We start from the raw sequence: 17,491 nt of genomic DNA, 5'->3' as shown, positions 1-17,491 counted from the left end.
TTTTTCAATGTTAGACGGCTAATGAATATAATGTATGCCAGATATGATAGAAGCTCCAAAATCTCTGTTCTAGCCCTTGATGCTAAAAAAGCTTTCGACCAGGTCGAATGGAAGTACATCCTGGCGGTGATAAAGGAGTTTGGTCTGGGTGATAATTTTGCCTCCTGGGTCGAAATGCTATACGCCCACCCGACAGCCTCGGTTGTCACCAATTGTGACAAATCACCCATTTTTTCATTGCAACGTTCCTGTCGTCAAGGCTGCCCGCTAAGCCCACTACTTTTTGCACTGGCAATGGAACCTCTCGCCACCAATATAAGGAATCACCCCTCCATTACTCCTTTAATCCTAGGCAAAGTGGACCACCGTATTTCGCTTTACGCGGACGATGTAGTCCTGTTCCTCTCCCATCCTGAAGAATCGGTTCCTCTTTTACTCGAACTTATTAATAAATTCGGTGAACTGTCCGGCTACACTATAAATTGGGACAAAAGCGAATTCTTATCTCTCAAAAATAACTTGAGCCCAAATTTTGTTAACAGCTCGCCCTTCCATATTGTCACAGACAAAATAAAATATTTAGGATTGGTTATCCCCAAAGACCCCAAACAAATTTATAAATTGAACTATTTAAATATGTTAGAAAAACTTAAATCTAATATTGAAACCTGGAGGCTGTTACCCTTATCTATGATAGGGCGCGTGAACGCAATTAAAATGATGGCTCTCCCCAGGTTCCTCTATCTTTTCCAATCTTTGCCTATATTCATACCGAAGACATTTTTCAAGCTTTTGAACTCCATAATCTTTTCTTTCATTTGGGGATTTAAGGTACACCGTATTTCTAAAAAACACATCACCAAACCCAAATCGACAGGAGGCCTTAGCCTGCCTAATTTCCAGCACTACTACTGGGCCGCAAATTGTAGAGCCTTGACGTATTGGCAAAATGCACACCCAGGTAATGTTACAGATTCTACCCCTGCATGGCTTGCAATTGAACAGGACCTTCCCAAAGGCTCTCTTCCTGCTCTTCTCTTTTCAACAAACAAACTTCCGACAGCTATTGCTGGTTATAGGTTCATAGTTGCCAGCTCCCTAAGAATCTGGCAACAAATAAAAAAAACATACAATCTACCCGATTTTTCAGCTTACACCCCTATTTGCCACAACCCCACTTCCCCCCCCCCCTCTTTAAGTGATAACACTTTTGTGATTTGGAAGAACAAAGGTCTTGCCACTTTAGCAGACCTTTACATTGAAAAAGCTTTCGCTACCTTCACGCAACTGAAGGAAAAATATGCACTCCCACCTTCACATTTCTTCCGTTTCCTCCAGATTAGGGATTACACACGCAAAAACATAACAAACTTTGAGTCACTCCCTGTCTCCACAGATTTGTACGCTCTACTAAACCAGGCCCCTGATTCAAGGAGACTTATCTCTCATTTTATCAACATTTTTACAGCCTATGAGCCTGCTCCTACTCGACACCTGAAGGAAGCCTGGGAGAAAGATCTTGGTATTACAATCAGTGTTGATGACTGGGATACTTGCCTTTCCTCCATCCACTGCTGCTCGATAAACTCCCGACATCAACTCATCCAATTCAAAGTAATCCATAGACTCCATTATTCCTGCACTAAACTACACTCTTTTTATCCCTCTGTTTCCCCAATCTGTCCAAAATGTAAAGCAGAAGAGGGCACTCTTGGTCATCTCTTCTGGTTCTGCCCCAAGCTATACGAATTCTGGTCTGATATTTTCAATTGCCTCTCCACGATTCATGGTTGTGATATCACCCCAGACCCTTACACTGCTATATTGGGCGGGGCCCGACACCTTACTACTCTAACCCATTTTCAACAAAAAACGGTACAATATAGTATGGTCATTGCAAAAAGAAATATTTTAACTTTATGGAAAAATGAAAATGTGCCATCTTTTAAGACCTGGTTATTAGAAATCACTAATTGTTTGACCTCTGCGACCTTTGATAAAATGTGGCAGCCTTTTATGTTGTACTTGTCGAGACTATAACCCTGTGGGTATTTTAGGTGTGTATGCATTATCGGTGCTTCTCGCCATGTACATGTATTTCACTTTGTTGAGATAACAAGCATGTTCTTACTGGTGCTGATTGCTCCTTTACTAACAGTGCTTTGTATTACTTCTGAGCAGGGTTTTTTTTTTTTTTTTTTTTTTTTTTTCTGTAGTTGATTTTACTTTTATATTATCTATACTATTTTGTTTCTTTCTGAGGGAGGGAATGTGTATTCCACTTATTTCATTTATATTTGAGTTTATGTGTCTTTATTTGTATTTTTTCTGTCTATATTTACACTGTTTGTGTAATTGAAAATGTGTAAATAAAATATATATATAAAAAAAAAAAAAAACATTCAGAAATAACGTTTTAATAACATTTTCAAAATTAGTGAATGGAATGTTCCTTTAACGTTCACATTAACCAAGGAAAACCGTTCTGCCCATTTTCTCTTCATTTACAGGCCAGAGCAAACCAAAATCAGTGTCAGTAAACAGGCAATGGGGTCAAGATACCAAACAGTTTCTTACTACTTTCTAATTCACTCTCAGAGAACAAACAACCCAGCAAGCAATTTTGTATTTAAAAGATGTCTAATAATAACCGCTCAAACAAGGCAAAATTTGGTCTGTCAGTGAAAATTTTGTAAACTTCTAACCATAGCCCAAGAATAAATGCACAAGCTACACATAGAACATGTCAAAGAAATTAAACCAAACACCTTGTAACTACTGTTGACTTTGCTGTAACTACTGTTGCACTAACAATACACTCCTAACAAAACAACTAAATGTTCCGCTAAAGGGAGTGACATCAGGGCTTTTAAAGGGGTGGTTGAATGTGATTTCACTTTTTCCTCAAAAATCATAGGAGGACCCAAAGGAGGGACTTCATAGGAGGCCCCAAAAGAGGGACAGAGCAGTGTAGAATGATGGTTAAATATGAGAAAAATAATGTGAATTTTTTAAAACGAAGCATGAACACGTTACAGTGCACCCCACAAACACAATCAAGCCTTCGAAAAAAGGTGTTTTACCACCCCTTTAAGGTGTGGCTGGAATTGACTGCAGACACTGCGCCAATCAGGTTGGAACACTCATTAGCATGAATGAGCATCACCATCCCTGGACACAAAGGCTGCGTTCGAAATCGCATACTCTCTTGGGTAGGTACTTATTTTGAATAAGTAATTACTTCACAACAACTAAAAAAAGTATGCTCTATAGTGGTTTATCACTGGTTCCCAAACTTTTTGAAAGCATGGCCTCTTTGTAGTGTTTTTTTTACGGCACCCCAACCCAATTAAACTAAACGTATATGTGTACATACATGTATAAAATTAAATCCAGATGAGCAAACAACAAATTAAGCATAAAACAGCAGCATGAATTTATTATAAATGCATCACAACAGACATAATATGAGTTGAAACAACCCATTCAAATGAACAGTCTTTTACAACTGGATGACACGTCACCAGACTGATTTGAACCAATTACTGTATACGTGGGATTCATTGGAACAAAACACATTTAAAGACGGATACTTAACTCTTTAAATAATAATAAACACCTCCAATTAATTTTTTTCTTTAGTTTCTCATTTGCTTTGTTCAAACCTGACTTTTTAAATAAATAAATTTAACAAAAATACCTGTGCATGGAACTGTGTCACGTGCATTTTAATGGGATGTGCCTGCTTTTGTGAGCACAGCCTCTTGATACGGGGGTAGACTGAGAATAGAGCAACTCGTAGATCGTGCTCCACTGACAGGTGCTGCCTTTTTTTGTTTTTCACGTAGGCCAGGGATGAGAACGCTAGCTCACACAAGTAAGAGGTTGAAAACAGCAACGGCGCATTCTGAGATAGATGGATATTCTTGTCCCACATGCAAACAAAATTCACCCGAAGACATTTCTCCAAATTTTTATTTAAAAATGCGATCCATGAAGAATTCGTCCAGTTCTTCTTGCGCTTTGATTTGCAACATCTTTGCCGATTCTGATAAGAGAGAGTTAAAAGATCCAGATCCAGACTGGTCACAGATCCAGTCAAAGTCCGTAGGTCTTCTGGACTGTGACATTTCTGCTTTTCTTTTGTTTAAACTTATAAATGTCTCCATCTTTGCCCTATCCTGTCAATCTCTGCGTGACATATAAAATTGAGAGCGCACCAGTCAAGTCACCTTCATTTATATAGTGCTTTTAACAATATGGTTTCAAAGCAGCTTTACAGTGATAATAGGAAATTACCGTAACAGATTGTTTAGGCTTTACAATAGCTCTAGGATAAAGTTATTGTCCAGCTAAAGTTAGTTTTGATTGATTGATTCACTTCCGTTGCGAAGATCATTAGTTATTAACTTAGGGTCCGCTAACTCAACACCGTTATAACAGGAAAACCCTTAATGCGCTCCGGCCGCCCATCCGAACAAAACAGTGCCTGGTGTCTCGAGAACGCACTCCCTGAAATAGGTTTGAAGGTCCAAACGATTATCCGTTATCTCTGCGCAAACCTCAAAAACGCAAACCAGCGAAAACACAGAAGGTATGCGCGTTTGAATATACATGTGCGCAGGCGTGTAGTCCTTCTTTACAAATCAACCCTCAATAAACGACTTGTCTGGCCTTAAAAATTTATTATACAGAGTTTTTTTGTTGCGTCCGCGTAGCCACTCGAACCGGAATTATCCCGACAACATTTTATCTGTACTGAGGTAAAGGGAAGGGAGGAGGCCTTCACAGGGGAGGGACTGGTTGACACTTAAGGACTGCGTTGTCATCGTGTCCAGGCGCTGGTCCTTCATCAGATCTGGATACGGCCTGGATCCGGCGGACTGCGGTAAACCTCGGAGAATCAGAGAGACTAATATTAGCATAGACACCATCCTTCTTATGATGTAACAAGTACATCAGGATTTATGGGGAGTGTTCCCGGTTCCGGCTGACTTAATCTATGCAGCCTAACATTGAATTATAGAAGTCTATAATGTGTTATGTGTATGCTAGGCCAAAGAGATGTGTTTTTAGTCTAGAGTGTGTCTACTTCCCGGACAATGTTAGGAAGATTGTTCCAAAGTTTTGGTGCTAAATAGGAAAATGATCTACCGCCAGCAGTCGATTTTGATATTCAAGATATTATCAACTGGCTGGAATTTTGAGATCGCAATAGACGTGAAGGACTATAATGCATTAAGAGCTCGCTCAAGTACTGGGGGAGCTAAAAGTGCTTTGTAAGTAATCAGCAACATTTAAAAATGTATACGATGTTTAATAGGGAGCCAATGCAGTGTTGACAGAACCGGGCTAATATGGTCATACTTCCTGGTTCTGGTAAGAACTCTAGCTGCTGCATTTTGGACCAGCTGTAGTTTGTTCAGAGGTGGGCTGTCAGGGCCATCAGGGCCTTCTCTGCTGGCCCTGTCAAAGTCCTTGGAACATGGACAGTACGGGTTTTAACAGCCTTAATAGCTTCACCAAGGCAGCTATTAAACACCAGGCATCCGATCGTCACCTCACAGCGGTGGTACATTTGAAGAACTTTGGTGAGTCCAGGGTGGATTTGCAGCTGGATGAAGAGTGAACAAAAACCGGGACATACTGAAGCGCCTCATTGATTGTGTCATCTTTTTGGGACAGCAAGAATTGTCTTTCAGGGGACATGACGAGGGCAATGAGTTCCTGAATATCAGAATACGATGCTTACTTGTGACACCACCTTGCCACGGCCAGTTTTATGGGAACATCGTGGAAAATTCTGAATGATCTCATAAATGCTGTTGCTGAGGTGCTAAATGATTCCATCAAAAAAGAGATTACCAACACCAAGTTTGTCGCAGTTATGGTGGATGAGACCACTGATTGCAGCAACGCTGCACAGCTGTCATTTGTACTCCGGTATGTTACTGACATCGAAGTAAAATAACGATTTTTAAAGTTTGAGGATGTCACAGAAAAAAAACGAGCTCATGTTCTAGCAGCTTCAGTACTTGAAGTGTTGGGCAGCTGTGATTGCAAAACAAAGTTAGTGGTACAGTGTTATGACGGAGCCGTTGTAATGGCATCAGGACTTAATGGGGTACAGGCGCGCCTAAAAGAAGACATTCCTCGGGCTCTTTTTGTGCACTGTTATGCACACACATTAAATCTTGTGATGTCTCAGGGTGCATCAAAAATTAAGGATTGCAAGATTTTTTTTGCAAATCTGGGAGGATTGTCTGCATTTTTTACACGTTCTCCCAAGCGCTCAAAAACTGCTGGATGAGTTTTGCGAGAGGCGGCTGCCACGGGTCTCTCAGCTGAGATGGAACTTTAACTCCAGGTTGGTGGGAACGTTCCATGACAAAAGAGCTGAGCTGGTCAAGCTTTTCCAGCACATCCTCGTTCACGTGGAGGATATTGATCGTGAAACAGTACATTGTGCATCAGGACACTTGTCACAATTGAAAAGCTTTGACTTCTGTTTTTTTTCTTTTTTCTTTCATCGACATTTTTGACTTTGCTAATGTGCTCTTCGGAATACTGCAAAATAAGAGCTTAGATGTGCAATTCAGTCTGTCCAGAATTGCAGATTTTTGCCAGATTCTTGAAGATGAGCATGGGAAATTTGATGCCATATATGAGAGGACAGCGGAGGCTGCGGGACAGCCGAGCGCAGGCAGAGGCCGAACAGACGTGCGCGTGCACTACAGACAGCTACACACAGCGCTAATCGACAGCATTATCACACAAATCAGCAATCGATTTGAGGATCACAAGCGACTTTTGTTTGTTGCATTGCTGGATGCACAGCTGTTTGCAAAGTTCAAGCAGACATTTCCCGAAGCAGAGCTCAGGAGCCTGGATGAGAGCTACGGCGCACAGTTTGACTTGGGCAGACTCAGAGCTGAACTCAAAGTGATGTACAGCATGACAAACTTTCAGGGAAAGAGTCCAAGTGACCTACTGACATTTCTGAGGAGCACAGGGCTTGCAGTCAGCATGTCACAGCTTTATGCCCGCACATGCTTGATCGTGACCATACCAGTGTCCACCGCATCAGTTGAGCGATCTTTCTCAGCTCTCAAGCGCATCAAAACGTATTCACGGAATACAACCAGACAAACACGACTCTCTGCACTGGCATCTATTGCCATAGAGAAGGAGCTGCTCATTCATCTTAAGCAGGACGCACAACTGCATGAGGAGGTCATTGAACGTTTCGTCAGAAAGGATCAGAGGATGGATTTCATTTACAAGTAATGGGTTAGTGTCTCACTGTTTAGGAGAGATAAAGTTATTGTGGTATTTTATACATAAAAGGGGGCATAAAAGACAGGAACTTGAAACACAAGGGAACATACACAACGAACCAGCACAAGACAGCAAACACAGGGAGACTAAATAGGGAAGCACACAAAAGAGGGTAACGAGAAAAGCAGGTGGGGCAAATAAATCAATCAGGTAACAAGATGGGAGGGGCTAGACAATAGACAGGAGAGCACCTGGCACAAGGAAATACATGACAAGCCATGTGCTCACAACAAACCAGACTATACACAAACACATGACAAACCGGAAGTGTCAGAGCTCTGTCACCAAACCAAGATACAAACCAGACAGAAGTGACAGAACCCTGACAAACGTGTTTAATTACACGGTAAGCCTCTTAACATGGCTTAACAAGACAGTGATATTAAAAGATCAAATTCTGTACACAGTACACACCTTATTAAGAAACCATACCATGTGCAGATAAGCAGATGAACCCAGAATATGAACACATATGAACCCACGTTAAGCGTTTTTCACATTAAGCATTTTAGAATGTACTTTATCCACTGTAACGAGGTATGTTGTTACGGGAAGAAGGAGGCGGGAACCGGCGAACATTCAACATATTTTAATGATAAAAATAAACCAAATACAAAATGAAAGTAAAAGCCAGCAGCCCCTCACGGACGACTGCTGGCAAGACACAACATCAAATAAAACACAGGCCTGTTCCTCTCTCGCTCTTCACTGTCGTCGCTCCTCCTTTATGCTTCCGCTCCTCCGTGAGAGATGCGAGACCGGTGCGTCGCGCACGTGTCGCTCATTATCCATCGCGCCACCGGCCTCGCGCCGTCCTCCCACGGCCCTCGACCTCGTCGTGCTCGCCACATACCCCCATCGCCCCTCGCAGGCCGGGGGCACCCACGAGACTGCGCTTACTCCCCCTCCCCCCCTCCCCGGGGGGACCGATCACGGCGGCTGCGGTACCTGGGCTGGAGGTATGGATAGACGAGGTGAGGGAAAAGGAGACGGAAGCACGAGGAGCGACAGAGACGAGAGAGGGGAGAGAGGAAAAATAAATAAATAAAAAAAAATTCTTGATCCGGTTCCCGGACACACTGCCGCTCGGTCCTCAACCAGCTGAGAGTCACTCGCGGTGCCATGCGATGGTACTGGACATCCGTTGGGGAACAGCTCGACGCTCCTCCGCCTCCTGGCGGACGGCGATGGCTCCTCCGGTTGAGGGCAGCCGGCAGCGAGTCTCCCGTTCCCTGCTCCGCCCCCATCATGGCCGACGGCAACAGGCTCCGGCCCACGGCAAACGGGACTCCTCCGCTCCCTCTCGGACGGCAGCCACCCCTCCTCGACCCAGGAGCACGGCAGCGAGCTCGAGCTCCGTCCCCCCAGTTCTTCCATCGCTCCAGCACCATCGCCTCGGGCAGCAATCGGCGGCCATCGCTCCCTCGTGCTGCCCGACCTCCTCAGCACCGCGATCCCCCCCAGCAGCGAGGGCTCTCCGACAGCGTGTCCCTCCTTCTTCCCGGGTTTCGGCACCAGTGTAACGAGGTATGTTGTTACGGGAAGAAGGAGGCGGGAACCGGCGAACATTCAACATATTTTAATGATAAAAATAAACCAAATACAAAATGAAAGTAAAAGCCAGCAGCCCCTCACGGACGACTGCTGGCAAGACACAACATCAAATAAAACACAGGCCTGTTCCTCTCTCGCTCTTCACTGTCGTCGCTCCTCCTTTATGCTTCCGCTCCTCCGTGAGAGATGCGAGACCGGTGCGTCGCGCACGTGTCGCTCATTATCCATCGCGCCACCGGCCTCGCGCCGTCCTCCCACGGCCCTCGACCTCGTCGTGCTCGCCACATCCACGCACACATTTTTTTAGATTTCAAAACATTTCAGTCAGATCTAATTAGATTTGGATGGGCGGCGAAAAAAATACACGCTGCTTAAGCTCTGCTAAGGCGTGCAGTGTGACGCCGGTTTCACACTGCACGCGTTAGCAGAGCGTAAGCAGCGCGTATTTTTTTCGGCGCCCATGTTAACAGATTAGAGCATTCACACCGCACGCAGAGGCGGCGCTGCAGCGCGTAGCAGGAGCAGAGCAGCAGGAGCAGAGCAGCAGCAGCAGTGCCGCGATAGTTTCGGCGCCCAGTCTATTTTTGCTGCGCCGCTTACGCCTGATTCACACCGGACGCCGAAGCGACGCGGAAGCGGCGCGGAACGGAGGCCGCTTCGTTTCGGCGCCCATGTTAACCTATGGTGTCGTTCACACCAGACGCGGAGCGCCGTGAAGCGCCAGTTTCGGCGTCTGGTCTATTTTTTGCGTGAACGCGAGTGATCCGCGTCCATTCCGGCAGGAAGTCACACCAAGAAACACGAGACATCCGGTCAATTGTCAAAATATAAGTAATTTTCAAATTAAAATACCGCGAGCGACAAATGCGATCATATTTGTGTATCTAAACAGACTAGAAAGATGAAAACAAACAAAGAAAAAAACTGTCTACCATATTCTCTCTCTGGCTGCGTGCGTGTGTGTCTCGACAACGGATTAATAAAAGAAGTGTACAAACTTCTTGGTTACAGAAACATGGTGTATTCATTTTATGAGGTTATTTACTTACCCATGATGTAAAAAATAGCTCTGAATAAACAACAACTGAGCAGAAGCGCTTGTCGACCGCCGCGGAGAATACGCGTCTGGTGTGAACAGGCAGGCGCCGGACCGCGCGTGATTTTCCATTCCGCGCCACTTCGGCGTCCGGTGTGAACCAGGCGTTACGCTGAATAACCCCTCATTTACACCGCACATGTCTGCGGCGCATTACGGCTGCGACACGGCTACCGGAGCTGATCGCGCCCATTCTAGTCAATTCATAGTCAAATTCTAAATAAACACCCTGTGCAAACTCCCAAACGTATTACACACCAATATCCTTGGTAGAAACCATAGACTGTATGGTAGAAACCCAAAAATCAAGAAAAACCACGTCGGACAGGCAAATCACGTGGTTTCGTGCATCCAGTCGCTCCGCTTCTGAAATGCTCCTGGTGTGAGCGGAGCGGAGCAACTGGATGCACGAGACCACGTGATTTGCCTGTCCGACGTGGTTTTTCTTGTTTTTTGGGTTTCTACCATACAGTCTATGGTTTCTACCAAGGATATTGGTGTGTAATACGTTTGGGAGTTTGCACAGGGTGTTTATTTTGAATTTGACAATGTTTTTTTTTTACTTTTATTTTGTATTTCTGGTGCGACTTGGACGCGCGTCCGTCAAAAATAGACTAGGCGCCTATATTTAGCGAAGCGGCGCGGAGAGCCGCTTCTGGGAAGCTTCTGAAACGCGCTGCGTCGCGGCCGGTGTAAACACAAGCATTGACTAGAATGGGCGCGATCAGCTCCGGTAGCCGTGTCGCAGCCGTAATGCGCCGCAGACGTGCGCGGTGTAAATGAGGGGTTAATGAGGGGTTAAAGTGACAATCACCGCAGTTTTACCCAAAAAGCGCATTGATGATATCTATTGTGTTTTAAACAGTCAATCAAATGACCAACAGCAATTTAAAAAGAAAACAAATGTCCAAAAACAAACTTGTTGCCCGAACAATAAAAACAAAGATGAACCAAAAGTGATATAAATGAAATGATTAATAAAATAAGCTTCTTGACAAGTCTTTTCTCTTAAATGTATTTGAAAACGAAATAAAGCAATGCCAACTTACCCATTATAGAGTACTCTGTCTGTACACACGCCGCGGTTCAGCCGCGCGTGACAAACGCTGCTAGTGTGAAAGCAAAACGCGCGTGTCCTGCTCCCGCTCACCATACGCACTAACGGTGCGTGTCCACTACAGCGGCAAAACTCCGCTCAGTGCCGCTGGCAACGCTGTAACGTCTCCGCTTTGGGGTGTGTCTGTTCCGAGTGTGTTTAATATAAGTTTTTTCAACACACGGACAGTATTAATCATCAGCGATGCACGCGATTACATTTAGAAATAGACAAGCTTGTTTCCAAGTGCACCAAGCAAAGATATCCTTTCAGTTTTATAAACTTTTATAAACCCAGCCAATATAATCACAATGAACACATCCAAAATAAAATCTTTAACATATTTATAACAACTGCAAAGGGTCTAATTTGTAAACAAAATGGTTTAAGCACTAAATCCAGCATAAACTCCGGCACAATTTGCATATTTTAAACTCTCAAAACAGACGTCACATCCCGAACCTCACAGCAATTGGCTGCCGACCGCGGTTTTCGCTTGCATAAAGTCGAGAACTGCCCAACCTTTTGACGCTCTCGGTTACGGTGCGTGTCCACTGGCGCGGTGCGAGCGGAGCGAGCGTTTTCAATTTATTCCTATGGAAGTCGAGCTTCACACTCGCGCAGTGCATTTTGGGATTGACAGCGGACCGGAGAAAGCGTTGAGAGCGACCGAGAGCGTCAAAAGGTTGGGCAGTTCTCGACTTTATGCAAATATCAAGCGAAAACGCGGTCGACAGCCATGCTGTGAGGTTCGGGATATGACGTCTGTTTTGAGAGTTTAAAAATATGCAAATTGTTGCATTTGCATTTGCAGCAAGCAGAGTTACAACATTTGAGCAATTGTTAGAGGATTTTAAAAGTTGTGTTTCAGAGAACATTATATATCTGAACGAACAGAAGGTCTTGTCTGTGACTAATGCCGTTGTTTGGGCAGATGAATTTGTGCTCACGCACAAAACTGTTTTTACTCAGTAAAAACTCAAGAGAGTTTTACTCAGAGTTAGTTTCTGTTTGTTTATTGTTTTGGCATTAGCTCACCCCTGAAGATTTTTGCTTCAAATTTTTTGTTTGTTTGTTTGATTCTTTCTTTTCAAGAGATTGTTTTGTAAAAATTTGAAGTAGCTCTGAAGGCAAACAAAAGAGCAAGAAAAGACAATAAACAAGTCTAACTAAAAAGTATTGTTTTGTTGTTTATGTTGCATCCCTGACCTAGACCAGGGATCCTAACACTTACATTTAAAAAATGAGCATACAATAGCATAAAAAGTATTTTTAATGAACATAAAGTTCCATGTTTAATAAAAAATTTCACGAAACTTAATGAAATGTTTAGTGAAATTAGAAAATATGTAAGAGATCGTTCATTTAGTTATACACATTCTCATATCCATATATTTTGTTTTATTGTCACGAGTAGTACTTATGAGGCACCTTGTGTCAAAATGATTAATGACTTTGACCTTTGACCTTTTGACAGGTTGAACTTCCGGTGACCTTTATGATTGATGGGTTGAACTTCCGGAATGAGGTCATGGGATTAACCTTTGCCCTTCCTCCCTATCGATCATGGTTTTTGACAGTTAGTTTTTGCCCTATGACCTAGCTAGTACTAAATCATAGTTTTGACGGTTATATGTGTGTGATTTTTGCCGGTTGTTTGAACTTTGTCCCAGTTATGTGTGTGCGTGTGTGGTTATATGGCTTGTGCCTGCGCCCCCCCCTTCCCATTACATTCCTGAGCAGTATATAAATGGGGTCAGTTATTTATGTGACATTCAGTTATTTCACATTTATATATAAAACATTCTATAATTTATATAATATAATCTAAAACAATTAAAGGTTGAAAAAACATTTAGTTATTTCACATTCATATGTAAAACATCCTATCCTTTATATAATTATTATATAATATAAATTATATAATAATTATCATGCCAAAGTTCTTTTTAAAAGTGTATAATATAAATTATATAATCTAAAGCAATTTAACTAAGGTTGAAAACATTCTGCTCTTTTTTAAAAATTATATAATGAAATACTTATAAAATCTACATAATGTTGCATATCACACTAGCAATAGTTTGAAAAACATTCTGTTCTTTAAAAGCTTACTAAAACCAATTGGTTTAGATGAATAAAATCATCTTACCTTATTTTAGAAAGTTGAAGTATACCATTGATGTCCACAAAAATGCAATGTATGAATGGATTCAAAATTGTTTTACACAACTGAATTCACATAGTCATTCCTGAATGACCTCACACTGTCTCAAAACATAAGGAGCGCGCGCGTGTCTGTGTGTCTGTGTGTCTATGCGCGCGTCCTCTTCCTGCGAGCTCTGACCCCCCTCCTTACAGTGTAACTGTCAAGTGAATCTCACACTAACAAAAGTTGAAAACATGCCTTTAAAAGTATAATATAAATATCTTATTGATCCAATTGTTTTAGTTTTAGATGAATAAAAAATGACTGAGTTAAAATTAACTCATCAATGTCCATACCATTCATGTCCACAAAAATAATTAAACTAAAGTTGAAAAACATACCTTTAAAAGTGTATAATATAAAATAAAATATCTTGCTAAAGTTGAAAAACATACCGTTCCTTAAAAGTATAATATAAATATCTTATTGATCCAACTATTTTAGTTTTAGATGAATAAAAAATGACTGAGTTAAAATTAACACATCAATGTCCATACCATTGATGCCCACAAAAATAATTAAACTATAGTTGAAAAACATACCTTTAAAAATGTATAAATGTAATGGTTATAAAATAATTTTACTAAGGTTGAAAAAATATTCTGTTCTTTTAAAAGAATATAACATAAAAAGCTTACTAAAACCAATTGTTTTAGTTTTAGATAAAAGTAAATAAAATCATCTTACCTTATTTTAGAGAGAGAGTTGAAGAAGTGGCTCCTAACACATCATTGTCCATTGATGTCCACAAAAATGCAATGTATGAATGGATTCAAAATTGTTTTACACAACTGAATTCATATAGTCATTCCTGAATGTCTCTCAAAGCACCGTCTCAAAACATAGGGAGGCGCGCGGTATGTGTGTGTGTGCGTGTGTGTGTGTGTGTGTGTCTGTGCGCGCCCCTTCACGTGAGCCTTGACCCCTCTCCTTCGCATACCAAAGCACAGTGAAAGTGAGGAAGGGGTTTCCTAATATCACACTCACAAAAGTTGAAAAACATACTGTTCCTTAAAAGTGTATAAATAAAATGGTTATATAAATATACTGAAACCAATTATTTTAGATGAATAAATAAAATTCATCTTACATGTTTAGAGTTACAACTCTTAAGAGAGTTAACATAAATCACAGAGGTTCTCTTACGAGAGGTCTCTCGTACTGCGTAAGATATCTTACGCTAGGGGAAAATCCTTTTTCCGCGAGATATTGAAGCCAAAAATTATCCTTAATTTTGTAATAATGCAAAACGCGTTGCGGCAGCATGCAGACATAGGCGAGACAGCTCGCGCGCCTATTGGCTGCTCTGCGGCAACTGCAGCAGCCTATCGAGCGAGGCCTGGCGTGACGCCAGACCCAATCAGGGCACTTCGCGCCCGCTGCGTCACGTCCCGCCGAAATGGGCGTGGTCTAGGCCTATAAATACCGCTCGCAGGCAGCTATTATCTGATTTTTCATCCTTCAAGCGAAGCACACGCATCGCTGGAGCCGGAGAAGAAGCCGCGCCGTCTGAGAGAGAGCACCTTCAGCGGGACGAGTCACTGAAGTCGCTGGCCGCGCCGCCTTCCTGCCTTCCTGCTGCGCTTTCCGGCGCTTATATCCTTTCTATTACTCTGTACTTTTGTGTGTGTGTGTCGCCGCCGCGTCACACATTCTAAAAGAGCTAGCGTCTTTTTAAAGATGCCTTCCTGCGGCTCGTGCAGAGCCACACTCAGCGACGGGGACCGCCACGTGATTTGCGTTTCCTGCCTGGGTGAGGAACATGCAGCTCTCGCGCTCGCTGACGGCGGCTGCCCTCACTGCGAGCTGATGGCAATGGCGACTCTGAGGACTCGCCTAGCCTTCTTCACCGAGACTGCTCCCCCGCCCGCCGCGGCGTCGCGCCGTAAAAAGCGCCGTGCACAGCGGGCCCCGGAACCCTCCCTCAGCCGCCAAAGCTCGCCGGTTCGCCCGCTTGCTTCCCCGGCTTCGTCACCCTCGCTTCCTGGCGGACAGCGGCCGCCGTCTGCCGCCGCTTCCGTTGACATCGTGGATGAGGAAGCCCTGCTGGGAGAGGATGATTCCTGCTCTATCCTGGCGTCAGGCAGTGAGGATTGGGCGGGCTCTGAGGACCCCGCGCCCCCTGCCCGCATGTCTTCAGGCAAGAGAGCGTCCATCGAGACGGAGCTCACGCGAGTACTCGCACAGGCCGCGGCGAGCCTCGGCCTCGAGTGGTCTTCGCCTGAGCAGCCCGCTCACAACCGGCTGGATGGATTTTTCCTGCGTCCAGACCGGCGCCTTTTCTTCCTGAGTTACACGAAGAAGTCGCCAAGTCCTGGAACGCCCCCTATTCGGCTAGAGTGCGTCCTGCTGTTTCTTTGGCATTCTCCGCTGTTGACGATGCCAAGAACAAAGGATACCTTTCGCTGCCGCCGGTCGAAGAGGCGATAGCGGCCCACTTATGCCCGCCCTCTGCTGGACGGCGTGCTAAGTCGGCCCTACCCTCCAAAGCTTGCCGCACGACGTCAAGCCTGCTCCGCCGCGCTTTCTCCGCCGCCGGGCAAGCTGCGTCAGCGCTGCACACCATGGCAACGCTTCAGATCTTCCAGGCCGATCTCCTCCGTAAGCTGGATGAGGAAGGGCCTGACGCGATCTGCGTGCCGGACTTAAGGAGTGCCACGGACCTCGCTCTCCGTGCTACTAAGTCTGCAGCGCAAGCCATTGGACGGAATATGGCCTCTCTCACCGTGACTGAGAGACATCTTTGGCTGACGCTCTCGGAAATGGCCGAGTCTGAGCGCACCGCGTTCCTCGACGCCCCGCTTTCCGCCACAGGCCTCTTTGGATCCTCCGTCAAGGATTTCGCGGAGAGATTCGCAGAGGTACAGAAAGCGTCACAGGCTATGTAGCACTTCCTCCCGAAGCGCTCCAGCTCTGCAGCAGGCCGTGCGAAACCGCCTGCTCAGAGCTCACAGCCACAGCCACCGTCCACTGCCTCCACTTCACAGCGCCGCCAGGCCCGAAGCGCGAGACCGCGCTCCCGCTCATCCGGTCGCCGCCCCGCTGTACGTGGCCCGCGACCTAGGATTTACGGTGAAGCCCGAGGCCCCGAAGTCGTCCTAGCACAGCTAGGAAAACGACGGTGTTTAAGTCCCGCTGCGGCCAGACTCACACCAAAGCTATTCGCTCGTCCAGTTCCAGCAAATGTGACTGTTCCAGTGTTTTCTGCAGCCAACAAGTCGGTTCTGTCACCCGCTTGCCTGCACACAAATGCCGTTTTCACGGCTACCCAGATAAATCCCCAAAAGAGTGTATTTTCTGGTGTCCCGGCCGCGGCCGATGGTGTTTCATGTGTAGTAAGAATGCCCACTGCCCAGTGCCCATCCCTACACACAAGCACAGCCTGTCACACAGGGCTCGCGCACATAAAACCGACTCAGATCGGTTGCGCTTCAAACATGGTGAAAGTGCCCACTACCCAGTGCCCACTAACACCGCGTTGTGCATGTCTCATGGTTTCTGTTGCGCTTCACGCAAGCGAACGATGTTTTCGGTGTGATAGATGTGCCCGCTGTCCCGCGCCCACATCCACACATAGACATGACAGTTCCCACGGGAACCGCCCAGCCCTCCCCCTCGCGGCTGACCACCGCAGAGGAGTCGAGCGCGGGCAATCTGCCCGCTGTTATCAGCGCGCCCCATGCCTCAAATGTCACGAGCGCGATGCTTGTGTTGCAGCACGCCGAAGCCTCTCCATCGCTGAGCGAGCGGAGCGCGCTTCGTATTCAACCCCTAGCTATCCATGCAGACGCATGGGCAAAGCTGCCCGGGGTTTCGAAGTGGGTGCTGAACATTATAAAAAGAGGCTATTCGCTGCAGTTTCGCCGACGCCCTCGCCGCTATGTGGCGCGCGTCGAGACCACGGTAAAAACAGAAGTAGCACATTTACTTCGAGCCGAAGTGACGAAACTACTGAGCAAAGGGGCCATAGAGCCTCTCTCTCAAGTTCAGAGCGAAGGAGGGCTATACAGCAGATACTTCCTGGTACCGAAAAAAGACGGGGGTCTCAGACCCATACTAGATCTAAGGCAACTGAACAAAGTGCTTGTGAAGCGACAGTTCAGGATGCTCACGACCAGACAAATCCTTGTGCAGATTCGCCAAGGAGATTGGTTTGTGTCAATAGATCTGAAAGACGCGTATTTTCAAATACAGATAG

At 45.0% G+C, this 17,491-nt stretch overlaps 1 protein-coding gene across 2 annotated transcripts in view; it reads right to left on the bottom strand.

Annotated features, from left to right (window-relative positions):
* cldn15b (claudin 15b) overlaps window positions 1-13,402 on the bottom strand; it is a 35,769-nt gene extending 22,367 nt beyond the window's left edge. Inside the window, exon 1 of one of the 2 annotated variants that reach the window (XM_084414869.1) lies at window positions 13,237-13,402. The gene's annotated coding sequence lies outside the window, so the exon portion shown is untranslated. The remainder of the gene's footprint in view (window positions 1-13,236) is intronic. The other variant, XM_084414868.1, reaches the window with a different exon arrangement.
* Window positions 13,403-17,491: the final 4,089 nt, after the last annotated feature.

Source organism: Rutilus rutilus, assembly GCF_951802725.1.
Source record: "Rutilus rutilus genome assembly, chromosome: 7".
NCBI lineage: Eukaryota > Metazoa > Chordata > Actinopteri > Cypriniformes > Leuciscidae > Rutilus > Rutilus rutilus.
Note: the sequence above shows the minus strand (reverse complement) of the source record. Positions and strands in the feature narration are given on the sequence as shown.